The 25988-nt window shown below is 39.1% G+C and overlaps 1 protein-coding gene across 7 annotated transcripts in view; it reads right to left on the bottom strand.

Moving 5' to 3' along the window:
• SLC39A10 (solute carrier family 39 member 10) overlaps positions 1-25988 on the bottom strand; it is a 133107-nt gene that overhangs the window by 30366 nt on the left and 76753 nt on the right. For 5 of the 7 annotated variants that reach the window (XR_012650423.1, XM_075028026.1, XM_075028031.1 and 2 more), the window contains exon 1: positions 13008-13233. The exons of the other annotated variants lie outside the window; for them this stretch is intronic. The gene's annotated coding sequence lies outside the window, so the exon portion shown is untranslated. Of the gene's footprint in view, positions 1-13007; positions 13234-25988 lie in introns of those variants that run through there. 7 annotated transcript variants of the gene reach the window in all.

Here is a 25988-nt window from a genome sequence, read left to right as displayed (position 1 = left end):
GTTCCTGAAAATTTAAATTCTTTCTTATATTACAGGTATTTACTCCAATGTATATGCAGGAGAGATGCCTGCAGCCCCCCACCACTTCCACTGCAGCAACTGTGTAGTATTTCATACCAATATTCAGTTCAAAAAAAGGCTGGAATCTGAAAATCCAAGTGAACCTACTCTTTATTTCCTAAATTTCAAGTTTTTAACAAATGCTAGAATATAAAGTCCTATTAATCTAGCACACATTTTTAAGATAAATTATTTTTAAAAAAAATTACTCATGTGAAGTTAATATATTGCTGTTACTGAAAGACACTTTAAGAAAGCCATAAAAGCATTGAATTAAATAATAATCTCTTTTTGTTTTATCAGTCTTAGGCTGATATTAGCTTCTGGGTATACAAATAAGAACACATGCTACAGATCTAAAAAGTTAAAATTTTCTAACTTTAGTTCTCACCCATCTCCTGTATTTTCTTCCCTCTTCAATTTCAGTGAAACGGGTTTGTGGATTTAAGTAAAACTCATTCATTTGAAAATCTACAGCCCAGTAGGAGGGGCACGTTGTAAGAACAGACCATTAACTAATTGATCCAAGCCATATTTGCTAAGTTAATACCAGATAAGACTTAAATAGTACAGAAAGCATTTATGCATAACCGAACACACCATGAAAACTTTTAAAATCTGAAGTGTGGAGTATTTGAAATGCCAAATCCCAAGCATACTAGAAAATGATCCTAAACTAATACGGTAGCAATCTACTGGCTCAGTTATCCAGAAAGGGGCATTTATTTTATTTTGAACAGAAAAAGACTGGACAGTCTTCTTCAAAAGGACAGTTATCTGTAAAAAATTGCTGAATACAGGATCCTTCTCAGCGCTCAAAAGAATACAAAATTATCAAAGCAGTTGGTAGTTCTGCTTACCAAGAATTAATTTTGTCTTTCATATATAAACCGTATGCAGTCGATAAAACACTATTAATGCACAAAATTTGTAACTGAGCTGGTTTGATTTTGTGCCAATATTCTACTGGTCAGTTAGGTCCTATTAAGATACCAGTGCTTGTAAGAATGAAGTACTTGAAAAGATGAACTAGTTATACCTGCATTTTAATATTTTATTTTTCTACTGAAAGTAAGCAAATGGTTTTTTTAGAACTAAGGCTGAAGTTCAACAAATATTTTAAGATGGTGTTGCACTTAAAGCAGCAGTCCTGCACTCCCCCACTGCTTCATTCCTTCATTCTCATTCCCACAAACCCATTTTTGAATACCAGCACATTTGTTTGCTGATCTGTTCACTGTGCAGCTGTACAACTAGATTCTGCTGAAAAATAGCCTAGAAAAAGAAAAAAAGATTACTTTCAAGACAGATTACTTTTCCTATCTGGTTCACTGTGCAGCTGCACAAACACCACAGTCCACACAAAGAGAGCAACCTTGCTTTTGGTGACAACACCAGCTTACAGATTTGGTTGATCTGCAGCCTAAAAGAGTGTTTTGGCTATAGCACAAATAAAACAACTGGCCACCTCAAAATATACTCAAGTAACATTGAAAAAACAGCAGTGGACAAATTTCCTGTTGAAAGCCTTTTGAGACTAATTTCTCCAACTTCCCCTTCAACACAGAATATAATAATGTTTGCAATAAAGTGTTGAAACAAGTTGCAGTATTTTTATTCTTCCTTTAACTTAAACCACTACTTCATTCTTGTGCTATGTTAAAATACTTGCCGTATGTTAAAAGGCATTAAAGGCATATCTTTGATATGTATTTAATTCCCACACTATTACAATAAAAAACCCTCTATCACAGCTACAATCCAAAAAGGAAGTATGCATGTCTACTATTAAGCTGACGACTTCCCTCGCTTTTTTAAAAAAATAAGTAATAATTTACAAAAGCTATCAAGTATAAAAGTCCATTGAAAAATGGGACTAAGGGGTGTTTCTTTTACATGCGCTATGCCAAATTAGTGCTTGATGGATGATTATTATTAAAGTCTATTTCTAGAATTTAGGTTGCAAATTTTTTACTTCACTACATATACCATTGATTAAAATCTGTATTTTTTAAGTAGATTTAATTAATGAACAACCATTGCAGACTTTTATACGGCCCTCTGTCAACATGCCAGTCAAATTCTTTGTAGCAAATTCATTCTGTCAGAGTACAAACCAAGAGAACTATTACTCTTCTTAGGCACAATACAGCCTTCTTTTCCCATGGGTTTAAAGGAAATTTGGGAGACAACAGGCAGCTACTGGAACCACTCACGTCTTGAGTTAGTGGGCTCTCAGAGCTGTCTTTGTTCAATAATTGTGGGAGACAAAAGTGTTCGCAAAGACATCTCGGCAGATGAAGAAGTAACACTTAACCAGTTTGATGGGACATAAAATAGTTGTACATATTTCAACAGGCAGATCCACCAAGAAAATGCCCAGCTGAACCAAAACGTGTAACTTCCATCACATTCCAAGTAGGACCTCAAGAGAAGTCATGACATTGCCTAGCTCTCATTTATTTTAGCCAAGATTATTGTTAAAGATCTACATGGCTACCCATTACAGGTCTGTGTGATGATCGAGGCAACCACTCGAACTGATACAAATACTGACTGGCTTCAAAAATCACTCACCATGAACTACTAACCTTTCTTAACAAGCTATTAAAGCAACTTTGAAGGGACACAACTTTGAGGCAAATGAATAAAAATGTAGTATTTAATACCCAATATTATGCTTATTGCAAGATTAGAGACAGAAAAGGGGAAAGGAAGCACAATCCTTAGACCCTTAATCTAAAATGCAAGCAGAGATGTCTTCTTAGCCAATCAAATAAAAAATACTGATGGGCTAAAACTAAAATCTCAAAAATACCATTATGTATATGTACTTCCCTCTGTCCATCACCTCAGAAGTGCAGTACATTCCAATAGCAACACAGACAAGCAAGGATACATACTACGGAAAGTGAGACTGCGTTACCGGTTTTTCTAAAACTACATTACAATTAGATATATCTAACCTAGACTACATTGTGTAGCTTTATAATTTGATCTAATAACAGTTGCTGGCTTTTACAGTAACTGTAATTCACTACATTCTTCTAGTACCTCTCCTGAAATATGGATGCTCCCCTGTCATTTTCCTTGAGTGTCACTATGTCTTCTTCCTTTCATTGTAATTTTAATTATAAGGATTTTCTGGATTAACTGCTGATTTGGTTCAATACTATTGTGGTCACCATCCTTCTCAGGGGGATCACTCGGACATTAATGTTTCCTATGTCACTCCTTGGATCACTGACATCTTTCATCTTCATTGATTATTGTCTCCCCTTGCTACTATGGTTTTCTTCATTTTACATAATTCTATTACTTCTCATGGCTCTATCTAATTTCTCTAACCCATTTCTGTAAAGAAAGAACACTTTTTATCAGGAACCCACTACTTTGATACATCTGTCAATTTTAGTTAATAAGCAAGTGAACCAGCTTCTTGTGATTTTTCCAGTATTAAATTTTAAAATTGTTTCTACTGTTATACTATGGTACAAGAAACAGTTTAAAAAAATAAAGAAAAAAAAAAAGGAGCTAGTTGCTGTCTCTAACCTTTAGCACAAGTGATCAGTAAGTATATCTCGAAACAAATCCAGTGAAGAACAAGACCATTCTGACTAATCAAGAGGCACGTTCTGCAAAGGGTGATGTGAAATATTTGTAGTTTTTCTCTTTTTGATGAACAGAAATGGTTTGGCAGCCTACCACTGAAATTATGGGTTATCAAATTTCTCTGAGAAAGATGTTTTATGCTCTTTGCCACCAACAGCTGAAACCAAATGAGAACTGTACTCTACTTCTAAAATCAAAGGGTCAATAGTTGGTTGTGACCGTTATTTTACAGGTTTAACTTCAAAAATATTTAAGATTCACAGAATGTAAACATGAGGTTCTGTAACAAATACTTTATTATTCCATGGATAGTAGAGTCAACATTTTCTGTTAAAAATATCCTCCCTCCTTCCCTCTCTTTTTGCTACTGTAATTGACAGTACTTCACCCCCTTCCAGAGTCTGCTGAGCACATCATAGTCATATTACAAAATACATGACTGTGATCAAATTAAAGCTATACAAAGTAAATGCATTATGTGATCAGGGTTGCACATCTCTTCTACAAAATCAAGCCAATTAAAACTACTGTATTTCAAATAATGTGTTTAACTAATTAACAGACTACAAAACAGACTTGTGGTACAAGATAGCTTAAACTGCCAGAGTAAACTGACAGAAATCTATCAAACTGATACACATCAGCAAAATTAAAATCTACTGGAAGAACCAGTTAATAATCAAGGCAGTTACAGTCCATCTACACCTCCAAACTTATTTTTAACATCTAAAATAGCTCAGTTTAAAATATCATTAAACATAAACAGCATGAGAGTTTAATCCTGAGAACAGACATACTTTTGATTCCAGTTAACCACAGGTGAAGAAACCTAAACATTTGTGTGCTGTTAAAAGAGTCTGAGGCTTTTCTTATTTCTAGATGCACAACAGTTTCTTGTGAGTCCTCTGATCCTCTTCATAGTAATTTAAGTTTTTATGATATCTAGTCACTAGAATAACATGCTGTCTCCCAGCAGGCCACCTCATTGCCAGGTTAAGTTGAAATTCTTCAATAAATAGGTTGGCTCTTTGGCACTCAAACCTATATTTGGCATCCATATCCAGCTAATGCTATACCACAGTACCTGATCAGAGTTTTCAATACAGGGTGAAAACCTATAACCTGATGCCTGAATAATAAAGGTTGAAATACCCTTTTTTAAAAAATTTGGCATGGCTAACAATGTATCTTACCTTTGGCCAACATAACTGTATCCTCAAAGCAAAGCATAACAGTGAAGCAAAAATACTAAAAAATATTTTCCTGTCTGATATGCTAAGTTCACTATTTATAAATTTCTGATTAAACTACATGTACTTTCTAGTATTCAGCTTTAACTCTGATAATGTAAATGTAATTTTTAAAAAGTATATTAATGGTATTAGGACTGTGAGGTAGAAAAGTTAAGGATCTCGCTTTGCTTGTCAAGATAAGGAAAACGAAAGTAAACCCTAACTGCATGTGCAGAATAGAAAACAGCAGAGCACATGAGGTATCGGTTCAGTATTTCACCATTATTCAATCACTGCTTGGAACTACTGCATGACATATTTGATAAGATATGGACAAAAATTCAGCAAAAAATTTATTTTTTTCATAGTTAAAATACATTCCTTTTATTTGAAGAACAATGTACTCCTCTCAATGTTTCACTTTGAGAATATTTTGTTTATAAAATGTAATTAATCCTTCGCTTTTCATGTCCACATTCTCAATTTACTGTTAACAATTAAGATAATTTATTCATAGAAACTCTCAGAATTTTCCCTAAAGAAGTGACAATTTGCCTTTTTCAATTTTATTACTATTTTAAGAACTCAACAACAGCATGTTGTCTTATTCCAAAACACCATTTTGATTTTGTCTGTAGTCCATTAACAAAAAAAACATTAAACTATTAAATCCATATATATTTTTCAGGGGTTCTTGGCTTAAACTATACCGCAATTAACCTATGCATAGGTGTTCCTATGCATTAAAGGCTAAAAAGTACCATAATAAAACACTCTTCCATTAGACAAATGCAGCCACTTAGCACTGACAAAACAGCAGTTTCTATGGGGAATACAAGACAAAGTATGGTCTTCAAAGACAGTGAAACTATTTTTACATCACCTAACATAACTGTTTACTGCAATTAATTTGAACCACAAGGTTTGATACAAAGAAAACAGAAGTAATAATAATTTGCTATAATTGATGCATTCTTAGTAAAGCATCTCATCTTAATCCATTCTTTTAAGAGTCGGCATAAAACCCTCACATTCCTCTCCCTACTATTGAACATACATAGTTAGCAAAAGCCAGCATGAGAATTTTTGCCCAGAGCCACTAAAAATGAACTTCTCCTGGGACTCTGTACCTTACTCTGCAAGATGCAGATGCATAAATTTAGACTACACACTTTACAAAACTTGATCTCTTACCCATAGTACAGAGACAGTAACTGTGTAAAAAAAAAAGTTTTAGCATGGGAGGAAATTTAGGCTGTTTTGCTTTGATAACATGCTAACAAAATAAAAGTCTAGAATATATTACAAGCATTAAGAAATTAGCTATGGGCATATTACAATAAAAAGCTAAATTTTGTATATACATCCTGCTGCAACTACTGTATATTTACTGAATATATGGTACAAGTCTTGAGAGCAACTGGACAATTCAAGCACTGTTAATATAATACGTCTCTGCTAGACAATTGCCTCAAATGCAGTTCAGAACAGGAATGACAGAAAGTCCATCCTGTTTACATATCATATGAGACATCAAATAAATGGGAATATTTTATTTTTAGCATAAAAATGTAGCGATGCAAGTCTACCACATTATTTGGACTGCAGCCAAGTAGCATATTTCTTAAGATTTATTGTAAGTTAGTACAATTTAGAATTGTAATTTTAGGCTGAGATATTGTCTTCTATAGCCAGACATTCAGGTCAGCAATAAATAAAATGCTTCTATGTTCTGCAGATAGAACTAGCCAATAAATGTAGCCTAAATGATATGGCTTGCATTTCATGGAGTGAGAGTACTTGTCAAGGTAGTGCAGCCCTGATGAAAAGAGCTCTTTCTTTACAGGAATGGATTACAGAAATTGCATAGAGCCTTGAGAAGTAATATAATCATCAGTTAAAACATAAGAGTATGATATTCCACTTGATGGTAAAGAAGCTCTTCTTTACCTGACTGCTCTGTATATGATATGAATGAAGTAGTGCCTACAGTGGCAAAATCAGACTTAGTTGCATACCTACTCACTATTCCCCCTTACAGGAAACATCAGTTGTGGTATTATTAATTATTTTGCAAGGCGAGTTAAACTCAACTTACAGCTGTACAAATGACATATGGTTACTACCATGAACAACCTTAGAACCAGTCATCCTGGGATACAGTGCTACTCAGTCCTACTTAAAATGCAAATCAATATAACAAAGATAAAAATATTACTCAGAAAATATCCACATCAAGAATCACATTGAGTAACGCCCATTCAAGGAGACTACTTGGGAGATTACATGCATTTTTTCCTTTGTTTTGCTTTGATACTCCAACCTAAGTATGGCTGCACACTATCATCAGCAATCAGCTGGGTTAGAAGAGGAACTATTTATAGATATCCAATCACCAGCTGTAAATCAATTATCATTTACAGTTATCCTTCAGAATTCAAGGTATTGTTTTTGTCCATTAATAACCATCACACTGCAGTAATAAAAATGCAGCTGTAATAAAAATGCACAAAGATCAATTTATGGATGTGGTACAAGTCAGGTAGGTAATCTTGAGATATCTATCTTTACATATAAACTGTATGACAGCATCTATTTAGAATTCACATTTTATTACAGTGGTCTTTACTAGGAGCTGTGATTGGAAACTATTTCTAAAGCATTTATAACCTACATGCAGAAACACTGCACAAAGCCTCTGTTGTGTATATTTACAATTTTATGCAAATCCTGCAATCCTGCATAAAACTTCCTTCGTACATTCTTAATCTGAAGGGCTTTCTATCTCACATATGCATTTTATCTTACAAAAAAGACTAAACACAGGACCTCATTTGATTAATGAGTTTCAGACATGATCATAGCTATTCATTAACTTCCAGTATTATGCAGACTTTATCTCAATTCTAGATCGATTTAGCTACCTAGTATCAGTGACTTCAAAAGTAAGTCTCTTTGTCACTTAAGCACCAAACTGAATGCTTACAGAATACAATTTTCTGTACCTATTAACAGTTCAGAAGCTATAGAGCTCTAACTCCTCTCTAGTTAATGTTCCACATTTTGTGCATACTTGATACTTTGTTTAATACTGAGATGATGTGACTGCCAACACAGAAGAAAAAGAGGGGTAAGTTTCTACAGCAAGCTTCATCATAAGACTACAGATGTACTCCTCACAAGTGGAAACAAGATTTCTGTTAGGACTGCTCTTCAAAAAAACCAAGCCCCAAACCCACCCAAATAAAAAAAACAAAACCAAGCCCAAAGAAAACCCCCTAAAACCAAACCTGGAGATTGATTTTATTAGTTTTCACTACCAAAAATTTCTAATAAACACAAGCAAACTGATCCATAGCTTGCTAGGTTCATTTTGCTGATGTTCAAGATTTGTTCAGGAGTATTTCTTACTCTGCTCATGTTGTTCAGAACAGCAGTAATGGACAAATATACATACATTCAGGCCCTCCAATAGACAATGCAGTATAAATTCTGTAATAGCTCCATCTGTTTTAGTAGCAGTCTAATTCTGCATTAGTAAAACCAGCAGATTTTCTTCACTCTCATCCTACTGCTTTGGAAAGCAAGCTATAGAAAAGGTGATAGTCAGATGAGAAAGAAGCTCCTAGGTCATCAAAAGCTGAGAGAAAAGACAACAGCTGAGTCATTCCTCCTCTGCAGCAACTGACAAAGTCAGAAAACGGAAAGAGAGAAGATGAGGCAGCACAATGTGATACCCAGGAGATGAGAACATTTCCAGTGTAATGAACTGTATCCCCCAGCATGGTTACAACACCCTACATAGAATTTCAACATCCCTTCTTGTCATAAGCTTTTGAGACCGACATCAGGAAACCATCATCTTCCCAGTCTTTCATGCTGGCTTCCAGCTTTTTGGGTATTAAAACCTGTAAAGGATTTGGATTATCACGAGAGGTAACAAAGCACAAGTGACTTCAAACAACTATTTTTTTTAACTTCTTTACTCCTCAGATTCCTATCACTTTAAAAAACCTGGAGAAATGGCACTGATGCAATAGCACATAAAATATTATGAACAGGTGGACTGATGCAGCGCATACCTTTCTTTCCTTTAGATTACAATGTAGGCAGGACATGGTTTCCAACATTTCAGTCATTTTTTGAAACTTAGAAAGTTTGGGTTTTTTTAGCTTTGCCTAATTGGTACGTATTTCCTTACCAGACTTTATTAGGTGTATTTCAAATAATATCTCAGTTGCCATTTCAAAATGACCTAAACCCAATCTAAATTCTTTCTGCATCAGGTGTTACTTCAGGCCTTTATCAGCAAGCTAAAATTACTAGTTCTCATTTAAGATAACGTCAGTAGCCCACCCCAAAGATGAATAGTCTTCATATGATAATTGTTTTAAACGCTCTCTAAATTAAGTTGTGACTCCCACAGAAAAACAGGAAGTTATATTGATTTTCTTCACATTAGGACAACAGAAATTGCTTCCTGAAAGGCACAAATTCTTGGTGTTCACAAAACTCTCCCTGCACCTAAAGCTTAATTCTGTGAAAAGCATACCTACACAAGGAACAGAAGAACTGTGATTAAGCTTTCATTCTCTGAAACTTCTACCAACATTTTTAAATGTGTCAAGAAAAAAGTCAGGGTACATTCATTTGACAGTTCTGAAAACATGCTATAAAATACCACATGTTCTGACAGTTGATAGTCAAACTGTGAAGAAAATGGAATGGTGTTTTCTTGTTCTGCTATTTGTTTTCATTGTTGACACATGCAGTTACGCCTGTCCATCCCTGATTCCGTAGAATAGTTTGTAAAGGTGCCACGATCTTTCCACTAAGTTTCACCACAGTTAAGGACCAAATCCTAACTTACAGGAAAACTTTCATGAAGCTTAGCTTTCAGGCAGCTTATGTAGTTTTAATTCAGTAATTCCATCTGATAAAAACATGTAACTGTTTTCCAAATCCAGACTGATTTATCTTATCACTGATTCACCAAGTGCCCATCATACGTTTAAAATAAACTTCCATTTCTGTAAAAACTGTGACAGAGACAGGAATAACAGTCATTACAATAAACACAATCATATCAAATTACGTTAAAACTGGACAGCCAAAGCAAACAAGTCCAAACATACCTTTGGGACTATATACACCTAAGCTTGAAGTCCATGTGATCTGGGCACTACTTAAAAGTTTCTTCCTACTTGACTCAGCCATTGCTTTGCAGAAAACTTATCACGAAGTATCTAAATTACAGTTGCTTGACTTACTTGGCAAAGACCACAAAGGAAATCTATGCCAGGTTGGATATATTCATTTTTCCATGTGTATACATTTATCTTACTTGTGTAAGTCAAACTACACAGAAAGTATGTATCTTACAAAGGTTTTCTACTGAATATTCAAAAGGAATGGTTTATTTAACATATAAGGCCTAAGTACCATATGCACTCATCACCTCCCACTGACTTTTCATGATACAACTCTACAAGATGGATACCGTTACAACGTCACATCAAGCTTACTCTGAGATCACTAATTAAAAAGGAGTATTTCCAAGCACTGTAGTAGACGAAGGTCAGCACCAGGATCTGTGCTTTTTAACGTAAAGTAAACTTTCTGGAACATACCTGAATTACCCTGAGGATCCAATTTCACTAGATTATTTTTTTTTTCTTCTAATGGGAGAAACAAACATTAAGACCACTAAACCTGTGAGCATATTTGTGCCATTTTAAACAACAACTTTTCTGTAATTACACGTTTTATGACTGGATACCTACTCCAAACTTAGCACCTGGTTTTTACTTAAGTCAACCTGGAAAGCAAAAAGACCTACATGAAAGCAAGGAATATTAATTAAAACAAACCTCATTATTTTGGAGATTTTTTTTTTAATGTAGTTAGAATCTCCTTTCATGTTGTTTATTCCAGATAGGCAATTGTGTATGACCCTTCTACATCCACCTTCTGTGGACACTAAGGCACATCCCCCTACGGAACTGCCACCATTAATCTCATAAAACATACACAATTAATTCAGTCTATATGTAGGCCCTATTCTCTTTTAGAAATAGATTGCATGGCTGCATCCGTTTTTCCTCAAAAGTATGTAAGCGTTGAAAGCAGCTTAAAAAGAAGTGCTGCAGGACAATACCACCAATTCTATTTTAACAGTTATTTTAATAAAAATCTAGTTAGGGAAGTCAATAGTCAAGCTGGTCTCAATGTTTTTGGGAACCAGAGAACTTTTTCACGTTGTTTTCTTACATTATCATACCAGAGTAATAGCATAAAAAGTAACCATTGCTTTGGAGTTGAGTAGTATGCCTCACCAGTCCACACAGAATACCTATTCCCCTACACATCTAATGGAAAGCACATTCTCAAGTGAAGAAAAATCCAAATGCATTCTCTGTTAAACTAGAATTTTTGAAACCTAATAGGAAGCCTGTTTTGTACAGAAAGAAGTTTTCTATTTTTATGTCATTGTATCAGTTACTACCACCCAAAGGGACACTAGAACGTACCAGCTGGAACACCCCAGGAATTCCTTTTGTTAACTAGACAGCAATTGCTTCCACACTTCTGAAAACTAACCAGGCCTTCCAGCGTGCATTTCTCAATACTGTATCAGGCTTCAGGGATCACTGGTTCCCTCAGTATTACCGTACCATATCCAATCTTAATTAAAAAAAAAAAAAGACAATTGTTACTTGAAGACATACAGTGTTTAGAGTGCTAGAAACCAGAAATGTTTCTAACTCGGGCAACTCCTGCTCAGAGGCAAGAGCTGAAGAGCTGGCAGGTACGAACACTCCTACAGAAGCCCCCCAAAAAAGACAAAGATAACTAAAGATTTTAAAGAGTAATTTTATTGCAAAGTTTCAACGTTAAGTATATGTTTCCAAAGGATGCAGCATATGCAGTAGAAATAGTGGAGAGCAGTGAAATCAATTCCTTTCACTCATGATTTCTGCGTACAGTATCCTACAGCCAGCGACAAAATCTCCTGACCCTCTCTTAGCTTTGTTTAAGGTTACATGCAGGTTACAGCCTGAGCGCAATTTCTGCGGTTGTTAACGCTACCTCGGAACCTCAAGCCAAGCCAAGCAAGATTTAATCGCGTGGCTTGTTCATCATCCGCCACCGTATCGCCCCCCGAACAAATATGGCAAAATACTGCGAGAGCCCCTCACGGACACACCACCGAAGCTCGCTCACCCCCCCCCCGCCCGCTACGCGAGCCTTTCTTCGCAGCTCCCTGCGCGGAACGGGAAGGGACGCCACCTTCCACCTACACTCGGGGCCTCCACGTGGCCGCGCAGAGACGCCTCCGCGGGGACGGGGCACTCCCAACAGGAAGGGGGCGAGAGGGAAATGGGAGAGCAGACGCCAAGGAGCGTTACGTGCAGGCCGGACCCGCGAGGCGGAGAGCAGCCTCCCGGACAGAGCCGACCCCAGGCCGGCCGCCGCGCCGGCCACGCGCGCTCGCAGGTCGCAGCGGGAGCCCGCGGCGCCCCCCGCCCAACCGCCGCATCCTGCCGCCCCCTCCTTTTCTCTCTCCGCCCAAAACGGCGAGGGCAGTTACAGCCCCGTAGCCGCCGCCACGTCCCAGTCCCCTCGTTAAGAAGGGTGAGGGGGGCGGGGAGGATTTACCTGCCGCATGGTCGACTCACGAGCAGGAGGAGGAAGAAGAAGAAAGGGGGTGGGGGGATGCGCCGGGGCCGCGGCGGCGCCTCGTGCTCCGCTGCCGGGGAGCGGGGGGGTGGGGGAGAGCCGGGCACAGCGCCCCCCCCCCTCCCCCCGCGCGCCCCCCGGACCCCCGCCGGCCAACCTCGCCCACCCGCGAAGCCCCAGGCCCGGCGACGGGTCTCGCCGCCGCCACGTGATGAAGCGGCCGCGCCGCCGTGTCCCCCGCGTGCCGCTCCGCATCCCGGGGAAGGTGGTGTCCGTTAATGCCGACCGTCACCGGCTCCTTTCTCCTCGTTCGCCCCCCCACCCCCCGCCCCCCGCCGCCAGCCCGGGGCCAGCCGCCACCCTCACCGCAGCGCCGGCCGGTTGTGGGGGAGGGAATGTAAACAAATGGGGTTTTATAGCTACCTCACTCGAGTGCCGTGTGCATCTCCCTCTCCGCTCGGTACCAAACCGCCGCGGCGCCTCCTCCTCCTCCTCCTGCAGCTCCTGCCGCCGCCACCGATACGCTATTCACCAAGCACGGCTACGCCAAGCTCTAGCGCGCTCTCCACACTCACCCCTACGCACCATACAGATCGGACTACACACGCGTCCCCGCAGCCCGCTTTACCCAATGCGGAGCCATTTCCTCCCCTCCCCCCCGCCGCCTCACTGCCCCCTCCCCCGCTCCACCACGGACTACGAAAATGGCGTAGCGGGTGTCTGCCCCCCCGCACACCCCCTCCCCTCCCTGCGGCGGCTTGCGCTCATCACTCAAGCGATGGGAGCCGGCTGCGCGGCCGGGGCGGGACGCGGGACGCGGGACGCAGCCCCGGGGCAGGAGGGCGGCGGGCCCCGGGCTGCGGGCAGCCCCGGCGGTAGCCGTGCCGCCGGCGGTAGCCGTGCCGCCCGCGCCATCTGCCCAGGCGAGCGCTCGCGCCAGGCGCTGCCGCGGCGTCGCCTGCCGCACAACGGCCGCGGGGCCCGGGCCAGCCCCCGGCCAAGAGCCTTGCGGCTCCCCGGGCGGGCGGCGGGAAGCGGAGCCGCCGGCCGTGCCCCGGCGCCGTTGGCCGCTCGGGCGAAGGGCGGCCTGGGCCGCTGCGCTGGCGCACAGCCGGCCGCTCGGCGGAGAGCCGGCCGGGCCTGCCGCTGGAGTCGGGGCCGGGCCTTCGCTGCCGCGTCGGCAGCCGCGGAGCTGCTTGGGCTCCCGCTGGCCTGCGGAAGAAGGTCTTTCGGGCGGAGGGGGGGATTTCGTGGGTAGAGCTTGGCTGTGGGATGGCGATGCCCTTCCGAGAACGAGAGGCGTATTACCCCCCGTTTATTTAACTCCAGAAAATCCTGTCGGGCTTCCCCATGAAATAAAAGAAAACCTGTTTATCATCTAGACTATTAATGAACATCCCCCCTCTTCGAGGTGGAGCCCGTCATCACAGCACACTTGATTCCTAGACAACAGCTATAGAACTAAAAAAAAAAGTAATACCTTGCGTAAATTAAAACCCTTAATGGAACGACACAGGATCTGTAGACATCTTGGTTTATAACGCAAGAGCTACCATATATAGAAGTACTTCACATCAACTACTATTTTAAAATAAACCAGCTTATTTTGTAATGGTTGTTTTTAGAAAGTTTGTTCAAAGGCTGAAGAGCGGTTGTAGGAACATTTCAAATAAATTTTAGGCCATTTCATTTTTCTTTCTGAGAAATTTGCATACAATTTTCACCACATTTTCCTCCAAAAATAACTTGATGTTTCCATAGCAGGCTTCAATCTACAAGCAAACCAACCTCCCCCCTATTTGTTAAGGAGGCATGCATTTTTTCTTTCAGACTTCTATATTACTGAACTGAACTAATTCACCTAATCCTTCCTAAACTTGTTCCTTTGTCAAACCAGATGATTCATACCAGCACTACCCTAAGTCTGGCCTGGCAGAGGCAGAATCCCATCCTATCCATCGTCCTATCTCAATCCAAGCCTTACCCCATGGTTATCTACCCCAATAGCCTCCCAAAATCATTATGTGAATTTTTGCTTGGTAACATATCCCTAGAAAACAAAACCAGTTTAAAATACTAAAAATTTAAAGGATCAATAGTGTTTGCTTAGAAACCAAAAGAAAGTTGTTATCTGTTAGACTCCAAAACCCATGTAAACATAAAATTGAAGTCCCAGTACAAAAGAAAACCAGAGTAAACTGTTCTAGATAAGATGAATATTCATTATAATGCAGGTAATGTAACAAACTGATAAAGACATGTAGTCCTATTGAACAGTTCTAGTGCTAAGACCGCATCAGCTTTGTGCATTATGCTACACCAATCTTTGGGTATGTGATGCTGAATCTTTACTAGACTTTTCCAATTACTCCCTCCCCCCTCCCCATCATTTTCATGTCCCAGTGACAGACTTTCTAATTTCCAATCTCCTCCAGCATATTTTTCTCTCTTTAGTATGTATTTTGAGGGGGAAAAAAAATAACACCTACATTCCCTCACTCATTTTTTTTCCCCCAAATATCTTACCAAAATCTAGAATACAAACAACACTAGTCCAAAAATTTGACAACCTTTGCTCAGCTCAAGTTTTAGGGACTATTAAAGTGGTTATAAGGTTCTATACCAAACTGTCGCACCAGATCATTTGTACATTAACTTGAATGATTTCTGACTCAAAGCAGGTCCTTCATCTTTCCAAATTTTTGTACAGCAAATAAAATACAGATCTGATTTTGACATTGGTCATTAGATATCTACCACAATACCCACTGTTGATCTCTAGGTGTGACTTATTTGTTTTGCTGTTTGGTCTAGAACGAAACCACTGAGTGCAAAGAATGTAAAAAAAAGTACAGTTTTGTATCTTCTTCTTTCAGTTTATTCTGAGTGAATTGTACACAGTAATAAAATAGAGCATCTGGGGTTTGTTAGCTTTTCTGAGTAAAATTCAAATAATGTAAAAATCTCATAAAAAACCAAAATCAAGAACTCCAGTAAGAGGACAGCAATGGATGAACTGAAATTAAGATGTTTAATACAGAAAGGTCCTTTAAAATTTCAGGCTTGATTGATTTTGTACTATTTTTACTGTATTTAGAAAACTTAGAAAATTCAAGTAGGTGGGTAAGGAAGCTTTTCTGAAGGCAACTTTGCCTTATTGTGGAGGTACTCATGCTACATAGCTACTTTCCAGAGATTCACCCAAACAAGGTATACCGGTTAAAAAAATAATCTTTATATTAGTGACTTCTCTATGCAGGAGAAGTCCTCCTCCTCTCCAGCTGTTACACACTCTTACACATATCTGTGTGTTTTAAAGCCAGAAGGGACCATTAATAGGCTTGCCAGCACTATGAGATAGGGCATCCTTTCCTGTTAAGAAATGAGAGCCTCATTTGTACTCTGAGTTAGGCTATAACCTTCCCAGTTAGTCTGCTGATGGCTTTCTCTTGATATATTGAAAAGCTTGGTTGTATCTAGAATATTTTCCCTATAGTTGTACATTGTATCTTGCAGTTAGGTTACTTCTCTGTAGTTTTAACCATGTATTTTAGTACAAGAACTGCCTACGCATCAATACTTAAAGAAAGTACGAGTTTCTATACCTCAGTTTCAGAAACCCAGAACAAAAACTATTAAATCAGGCATTACTATGAAAAGCATGCAGCTGGGAAGTATCCTTCCCTGTAAAGCATGTGGAACAACTTTCCATGCTGCAGGGAAGCTGGTACAACAGAGCAGGGTAGCCAGCACCGCAAGAGTGCTGACAGCTTGAGATAACACAAATGCATGCAACAAATCCAGACTGACTTTTCAAGCTTCAAACAGAACGCTATGTTACTATACTTCTAGAGCAGAGCTGTCTTCCCCCCCCCCCTTTCACAAGGCACTTACTTGCTGAGTAACACTGCACAGTACATGCTCATACACTGGGCTGCAGGAAGGGAATATATCCTACCAGTATAAAAGGGCTTGGAGTATAATGCTGCAAGAGCAGACTAGCTTCCAGCAGGCCTCATCTCAAGGTGGGGTCCTGTCTAGAGGCACATCTCCAGCTCCAGTACAGTGCTCTGACCTCTTCCCAGTACCCTGTGGACCTGATGCGTTTGGTCAGCAGGCCCTAGTTCAGGTCAACTAGCTGTGTTGGCACAGAAAACGGTAACGGAAGAGACAGGATGTAGTGTTGTGCTTCAGTTGTGAGATGCAGGCCTAAAGAATAGGTGTGTGAGATTGGACAGAGATTGATAGATCTCGTACGCTGAGTTCTTTAAGGTTGACATGCATACACAAAAGTAGTTTGTTTAGAAGCAACTTTTCCCTCGCTAGTAATAAAAAAAAAAAAGAAAAGAAAAGAAAAAAAAAGAAAAAAAGGAGAATTTAGGTTTTGCTCCACTTGTGTTCTTACACCCAGTTAGTAATTTTGCACATGGGTTTAGTTGTCATATCCTGATACTGCCTCTGACTGTAAGCAGAAGCAAGAGTCTTGTGAGTATTCTTTGGAGAGTAGGAATAATAATACTGAAAAATATTTTAACTGAGAGAAATTAATTTAGAAAACTAGTAGTTGAAGTTGTGCACACATCTTCTGCTGTTTAAATGGGAGGAAAATGTCACTATTTGTTGCCAAAATTAAGTTTTGTACCCCTCTGGCAAATTCAACTTTTTTGATTGAAGAACACAACTTAATTTTCTTACTTTTGAAATATTGCTGTCTCAAGAAAAAGCCAAGATAATGGCTTGAAACATCAACTTCCTCCTTTATTTGAATCATCTTGTCCAAAGATTTAATCAGCATTTAGGGTAGTTTGAATGCCAGCATAGCTGGGTTTGTGGTGTATATGTTACACATATATTTTCTTTCCTGTTCTTTAAAACATTTTTTGAGCTTCTGTCCTTGCCTTTTACTTATTTTGAGAGCCTGAATAAAACTCAGAAATGTCATTTCTTAGTTGACAATGGCCAACAAGTATTATTCAGCTTGCTAAAGAGATTCATGGAGATAGCAAGTGGGAGAATTAACCTGGAGGAGGTAGAGAATGGCTAACAGGGCACAGCTATTGTCAATGCCAACTTGCCAAGCAGACAGATTTTACCAAATTCGTTAGGAGTGAAAGAGCTTTACTACAGGGGGCTTTGCTCAGAAGTGCACTAACAAGAGCTGCTGAAGTGAAATATCAAGGAATCATATAGAATACATTTTCTTTCATTACATTCATTCCTAATCTGGATCTCAAAATACAACCTGTTGACAGTTGTCTCTTCTGCTTTGAATTTACTGATGTACTTATTATATAACCGAATGTCATTAGTTGTATCGTACAGATTTACTTGTACTTCCACTATTCAGTAGTTTGATACATACTCATTCCCAGGCTATATAAAGGCACAGAAATTGGGCACTGAAGCAGCAGAAACTTTGCTTATGGCAAGGACATAAGTGAAGGTGTTTAAGCATCAGGGTGAGCTTAAGTATCACGGCAAGCAAGAAGCGATTCTGTGTTTAAAGGTCATGCTTGGAAATAGGCAGTGATGTCTTCTGGGGGATTTCACTGCCTCAGAACTACCTGACTTGTTTGCAATGAATTTAAAGCCCAAGTTTATTTAACTCCAAGGCTGTGTATGAAAATGGTACTTTTAGTAGAGACTATATATGCTTTTTTCACATTCCTGCTAAACTGGGTGATCTTGTTTAAGCCTTTGCTTGGCAGATTTGTTCAGTTAGTTCTAATTAGTTTCAGCTGGAAAAATTCCAACGATAATTCAAAGTAGATCTGACCAGTTTTGCACCAACTAGAATGTATAATTTGAAAGTCCCTTTACTCAAAAGGTAGGACAAAAAGGGAAATCCATCTGCGTTTTTTTGTTTTGTTTTTAAAAACAATTCTTACTCTTATTCTCTTACAACAACATGTACATATCCCTCTGTTTGGACAGTATATAAACATGTAATTATGTGTAGGTTTTGAAGCAATAATATTGATGTCAGTGACACAGTCTGCATAATTTTAAATGTGGTACTAGTGTAAATACTGGCAGGAAATTAGTTTAAACAGAAGCCCATAATTATTATTTTTTTTTTAACATGCCAGAACAAGATATAGATTTTAAAGGTCTTTGTTTCAGAAGCTTTTGAGTTGGTTTCTTTGTGGGAGAGGGCTAGGCTTTTTGGTTTTGTTTTTAAACACAAGGTGACATTTTTAGTGAAAAAAATTAAAACCTTTTTCATCGGCTCTAGACTTAAGGTTACACAACTATCAAAGGCCATAAGCAAAAGGGCGTGATGCTGCAGCAACAAGTGAAGTATTTAATCCACGCAAAGCTTTTTTCTGCAATATGGAAAAAAGCCAATATGACTCGTAGACCTTTGGTTAATTTTGCAAAGCTAGCAAATGCGAGTATAGCTTATCCACAGGAAAGCTCTTGCTGGGCAAACTTTATTAAATGACTCTCCCTTTGTTTTGTTATTATTTGTTTTAAACGTAACTTGCCAGTCCTACTGTCTAAAGCAGCCAAAAGCCCGTTCATTGGATCTAAGATACATGGGATCTGCTGGTAGCAGGGCTGGGATAAGATTCGTAATGGAAGATATTAGAAAGTAAGGACAGCGTGTCACAGCCTTCTTCCTCTCTTGCAGACTCGGGTTTATGTATTTGTCTCCCTTCCTTCCTGCCTGTTGAAAACACCTGTTTGCATTAGACATCTTTTCTGTACACACTGATTGCAGAAAGATCTCATCTTCATACCAAAGGATATGATGGGAGGGAAAGGCCAGTCCGTTCCTTCCTTCAGCACATGACTGGGGTGACATTGCTGAGCACAAAGAACTTATGGTCATATCCATAGAAGAGCTCTGTATCAATAAATACAGGACATTCTCTGCTGGAGCCAAGCAGGGTTCAAAACATTAAACAAAGCTGTGCTAGCTGGCTGGGTGGGGTAAACTGAAAATTCCTCTAAAGGCTTACACTTATGAAAGCAAACTGGATCAATTCCAAAACTGACCCACCTGACCAAAGAGGAAATATTGACTTTAATGTAATCCCTTTAGATGCTGAGGAATTTGTTTTATGCCCTATTCTCAAACAGAATGGAAAAATTTAATGATACTGTCCCCAACATTATTTGAAAGAATCAATGAGCAGATTAAAGTAAGAAAATGAAGGTCAGTACCTTTTATGTCAGTCTCTGCCAAATTTTAACCACTAGTTTGGTGATTGGCAGCCTATAAATGACCTAGACTTAGCTGAGTAATACAAGCTTAGCTCTTCTAAAGCTGGATTTTAGTAGGCAGCTGGAGTGAAGTTCCCCATTTCTTTCACCTCTGTTGTACATAGAAGTGGAAATGACAAGTTTTAAACTTAAATTCCTTCATTGTCAGCAGGCAGAATCAGGAAGCCAAGACATCCTTAAGTTACTGGCTACCTGTTTTGAACACCTCAGGAGGGACTAATCATCTATGAAATTTCACTAGTGGAAAGGGGAGCCAATATGAGCTACTGTGGACATGCTTTAGTAACTTAAGCTTGAATGGATGAGCAGGGATGTCATAGAGCCTCATCCCTTCTTTGTCATGGATCCAAAGCCTCAAAGGGACACCTACAGAGAAGACAGGAAACAAGAAGATGCACTGGCAGTGAAAACAAAGATATTGTTTGCAGAAATAAAGCAAATTATGAAATGGGTGTTTTGTTTGCTTTTCTTTAAATCAACTTTACCAGCAGCAAAATCTAAAATCAACAAAAAGGCTCTCAAAATCAGAATTATTGATTACTGGCCCACAGTTTAGGGAAAGAGTTAACTTAAACTTAGCTGTGTTTATCCTTCCATGCCTGATAATTACATAAATGGGAATTGGAGGGAGCAGTAGGATGGTGGCCTTCAGGGTGCCATAAATGTTAAAAGTACATGACCTTGGCTTTGAAAGGCTGGCATGCACTGAAGTTGTGTTTTTACCCCATAATTTACATTTTTGTATTTGTTCCACCTGTATTCCATGATGTAAAGGCATGTTAAAATCACCCATTTCTACAGAAAATAAATAAGGAGGCACCAGGAGGAGTATGAATGACATTAGGAAACACCGATTTCCAAATCTTTAACTACAATCATTTGACAGTACTACTAGGTGCTGCAGCTTTATTTTCCATGTTGCTGCCCCAAAATGCTTTGCACAGTTGGATGGTAATTACAGTTTTAATGACACAAGTAGGATTGCGAATTTAAGCATAAACAGCTACAAAGAAGAGAGTAAACTTCAGCTGATACACAAAAAGATTAAGCATAGGGACACATAGAATATGATCTAAATGACAAGAAATGTGAAAATCAGAGATGAATACCAGTGAAATTACATGGAGAGACAGGCCATGCGGATGTTGCACAGGTAGAAGCTAGGAAGGGAGGCAGAGAAACAGGGAGGCCTGTTTCATTGCTATTTTTCAGCTGCATGACTTAGCAACCTCACTTGATGCCTCTTGCTGTAAACCAGTAGTAACTCTACTGAGAGCAAACTATAGTAGCAGAAGAATAGAGTAATACAGTGATGAATAAATCCCATTATACTTTAGAAAAGGAAGAGAAGTTTTGAAGCATTTCCTTAAGCAAGCACGGGACTAGTGAGACTGCTTGTGAAGAGGGCATATGGTCATGTACCTTTGCTGAAGTGTCAGGTGATGTAGTTGGCAGGTACTAGAGCACTGAGAGAGCTCTGAGAAGACTCAAGGGTGGGAATGCCAGTAAACAAGCAGAGAGAAAATACAGCCATTTCTGCAATGGTTGGGTTGGACGAACGTTGCTGAGATAACTAACAGACTGTCAAAGTCAGGGGAAGAAAACCAGTCTGAGACTTGAAGTTTGCCAGTTTTGTCATCCCTGAAATTGGGAGGGTGGAAAAAAAAAAAAAAAGAAAAAAAGAAAAAAGTTATGTTTGAAAATGCTTGATTTCACTCACACTTTTTATGTCTTTCCACCCCTGTCAGATAAACTTATCTTCTTTTATAACTTACCTCTCACTTTCTAAATATAACTGAAAATTAATTCCCATATATATGAAGGGTATATAACTCAGATGAGACTCTATGGTAGCTCTAATAAAATTATTGTGGATTTCTCCGAGAAAAATAATGAGTTTGAATTCATGCCTTTTGTTGGTAAAGCAGAGCATTCCAAGAATATTTAAAATAAAATGTTGAACAGCAAAAGCTCTTCTTTATAACAGGTTTACATTATTGAATGTATACCAAAATGCTCCACAAGCATGCAGTGACGTAATTCAAGGCTGAAAATTAATTGAAAAAGAAAACAAATACTACTGCCTTTTGGACAGGTAGGGGCAAAATTCAAGGTCTTGGGAGTGAACTGATTTATTTTTTCATTTAATCATGGTGCCATCTCTCAATAAATGTCTGCTTGTGAAACTGCTTCCAACAGGTGGCTTTCTCTAAACATGTGAAGAGTGTATCTGTATAACTTCTGAATAGTTTTTCAGTATAAGTTACTGCTGAGGTTTCTTAGCTATTTCTTAAAAGAAAAAAAATGACCCATGAATGTGCTTCGCCCTGTTCATATATTAAAGTGAGTGGCTAGTGGTTCTCACTCAAAACAGCCTCACAGTAGCTTTTGGCTATCAGACCACTTATGTAGTTACCTAAACCTAGTACCTTAACACAGTTGTTGGAATCATAGCCTTACTTTGAACAGCATTTACTTCAGAGAATAATCTTTCTCTGTTCTTTGCAGGTAGTTTAGTATAAGTCTTTGTAGCTGGGTAAACACTGTAATTTCATTCACGTTTTCAGGATTACTTTTCTATTAATTAAATGTTAAATATATGGGAGAGAAATCCAGTCGATTAATTGCAAGTGAAATCTGAAGTTTGAAAGCCTGTAATCTATCAAATTTCCAGTTCACTAGAATTCTGAGAATAAGTTTCTGAAGCACAACATAATATACTTTAGCAAATCAATATATATAATGAAAAGAAGAAAATTGTACACATGAACTTCAAGACATTATTTCTTAAAACCAAATAGAAGCTACAACTAAAGTCAATACTTACTAATAATTTGCAAGAAAGCTTGGAATAAGAATATTTTAGACAAGCCAGTTACTTGAAAAGAGGCTGCTTGCGGCTCTCTGGCTCACATGTACCTGGGCTGGGCTGGCTCATTGCCCAATTCCCATGTGAAACAGAGGCCAGATTATGGGAAATTCTCACCCCCAAATCAGCTCACAGAGTTTTACTTAAGTTTATCTCAAATGACTGAAAAGTACTTAGTTTGGACAGTGTAATTCTGGGATAACATTATTTATATTACAGGGTGTGTCAAATTCGTAGCATAAGAATGACAAGAATTCATTGCTGTTTTTTCTAGGTGGCTTCAGTTTTAATGTAATCTGTACTTCTTACCCTAAGAGAAGTATACCAATTTTGGCCCCATTATCGCAGAAGATACTGTATCACAGCTGTCACTAATTAGACAAAAATAGACTTGGTTATGCAGCTTCTAAACAGCAGTGAATCAGAAAATGAACAGCCAACCATGACGCGACTGAAACTGCTGCACGCACTCCCTTGTTAAGAGCAGCACGCACACATTACAGAACAGATCAGTCCACTTACACAATGTTGAGTGCCAGCTTCATCATTCAGGACATCAGTTTCTGGTTCTTGTAATTTCTCTCTTCTTTTCCTCATTTAGAGGAGGGAGAGACTGTATGGCCTATAGTCACTTCCCTCAGCAAGAATAATTGCTATCTATGCAGTTTCTTTTTTAAACTACTGTATTTTTAAGGAGCTGTTTAAACAGGGGGGTTTATTTATTATCATATTGAAATTGAACCTTGAGCTAGTAAAACCAATATTATGGTACTGCTCTAGTAGTTCTAAAACCAGAGCTGCTATTGTCACAGGAGGACACTTCAAATTGCTGCACAAAAATTTTAACTGTTGAGCACTGAGATGTGTGCAGTGTACAAGCCTCAGTTAGTGCGAATAGCGAAGCAGCAGTAGGCTGAGGTTATTGCTGATAAGTTCTGTATTACAATTAAAACTAAAGCACAAAAAAGTGATTTTTGCAGGGGAAGATGTAGTGCATTAAAATTACTGCAACTTTTTTTTTTTTTTTTTTTGTGCCACTTGTGTTGCACTGCAAACAGCATTCATTTCAAAAGTCAATGATCTCCTGAGGGCAAAAGACAGAGAGCCAGTCTTCATGCTAATAGAACCTGATCAGCAATCGTTCAGAAAGCTGAGTGAGGAGGAAATAACAAGACTTTGAGAATTTGGCAGAAGCAGATGGAATTGCCCCAAAACATCTCTGTCTTCATTGCACCCAGAGCCGTTCTTCCTCAGGTATCCCACAGCTTTCTGTCTTGCTATGGCTCATGTTCAGCCCTTTGGCCGGAACCACCAGCAAGGTCACCCAGCCATTTTGGGTTATAATGCCATCTAAGTAAAGACAACGCACAACTCTGCTCTCTTGTCCTCAGAAAATCTCCTTTCCTAAAGTCTGACAGATGTAGTGAAAATTACTTGGCCACAGAAACCTTTTCAGAGATGTTTCAGTCTTCTTAAAGCAGTAGTTTGTATTTTCAAGAATCTTAGCAAAAGGAGCCCACCTTCTTTTTCCTCAGCATGACTTAATTTTATGGTCTTATCTGTGCAGAGGCCCCAGAGAGACAGACATTCTTGTTTCCATTTGTAGGAAACCAGGCCAGCAATTCTGTTCCTTCTGGGGACAGCACTGCCATGTCCTTTTCTGACAGTGTATACTTCAACAGAGCCTAATCTGTTGAGTTTCCAGCTGTTGAAGCAACTGGAAAAGATTTGCCAATGTAAATAACTCGTCCACTCTTTAGCTAGACCAGAGAAGAGCAGCATACTATTTCTGTATTCAATAAGTTGTGCTGGGGTGGGGCTTATGGGTGGATTTTTTTATTTTTTTTTTTTTTTGTATGGTCTATGACACCAAAATATCTTAGTGTAATAGAAGAGTAGGAGAAATGATTGACAGCAGGCTCCTGGTTGTGTGTGCATTTTGTTTTGTTTTTCCCCAAACCAGTCTCTCTCTTTAATGGTGGTGGAAGAAATATGCATTTGTTGTCTGTGCTGGTGGTGACGTGTGTGCAAGATAGGGACAGTGATGTTCGCAATAGACCATTGCCTTGAAATGCTACAAATCCAAACATATTCAATCTGGGAGATGCTCTAAAATAGATTTCCTCCTCTGAAGTGGTCTTCCTTCTATGTCTTTTTCTTCTGCCCTCCAATTCCTCCTACTGCTATCACCAATGCAGCTCCAGAAAAGTCATGTTGGTATTAGGACATTACCAAATTGTCATCTGAAGTTTTTTTTTGAAAGTCAGGAAACATAGTACTTAAACTAGTGCTGATGGTTCCTCTGTGGCAGCACTTACCTAGCTGGAATTGTAACTGAATAGTGACAAGTACAGAGGAATCAATAAGAAAAACAAATCTGTTGCTGATAAGTGCTCAGATGTAAAACTTAAGCTATCTACCTCTCTTTATTGCATGGTCACTCTTCTCACTGCAGGCCTTTGAAGTCTGTAACCACTGACTGTTATTTTACATAGCATCTCTCTCAGACAGCCATGCCCTGGTGATGTAGAGGACATAGAATATATATGCCTTCTGTCCCTGAGATACTGATGAGGAATAATCTTCCCAGAATTAAGTTTTTAAACAGTTTTCCTTCAATATCATACAGGAAGAGGCAGCTTGAGAATGCTTTCCTCTTTGATTCTTGCATAACAAACATAGGCTGGAACGGCCTTTCGCAGTGCTGCTGTCCACTGAAGTTAATGCCCTAATAAAAACAGCTTCTCCTCAATGGACTTCTTTTGCTTTAGACTGACTTTATTTTCAGGGGTTTAAGATTTAGCAATAATATTTATATGGTCTTGAAACTCTCTTCTGTTTTTGGAAAAAAGCATGTTGTTAATATAAGTTCAGAGAGGAGGCAAAAAATATTTTCCATTAGTTTCACTTTGTCATGATCTAGGAGGAGCAAAACCAGACACCAGAAACCTCCCACAAAAAAAGCTGACCTCTAGAGCTTTTTTAGAGAACTTATTTTAACGCTGTTTTTTTTTAAAAAAGATGCAAAAATTGTTGTGCATCATTTTGAGATACCTATAGCAATACTACTTTGTTGAGATGTTTGAAGTTAGGATTTAATACAATTTAGTCTTAAGTACTGCAAAGCATCCACAAACTGCAAGGTGGGAATGATTACTGAAGTGTTTAAAAAACAAGCAAGCCACATGTGAGTGACACAATTTTCTTCTTTACCCATACACTCAAAAGACATACATTATCTTTGGCAGAAAGACGCTTTCTATCCGACAAATCTGTAAGCCGTTGGAAAAATTGACACTGATGTT

Source organism: Buteo buteo, chromosome 5, assembly GCF_964188355.1.
Source record: "Buteo buteo chromosome 5, bButBut1.hap1.1, whole genome shotgun sequence".
NCBI classification, from domain to species: domain Eukaryota; kingdom Metazoa; phylum Chordata; class Aves; order Accipitriformes; family Accipitridae; genus Buteo; species Buteo buteo.
This window is presented reverse-complemented; position numbering and strand designations above follow the sequence as displayed.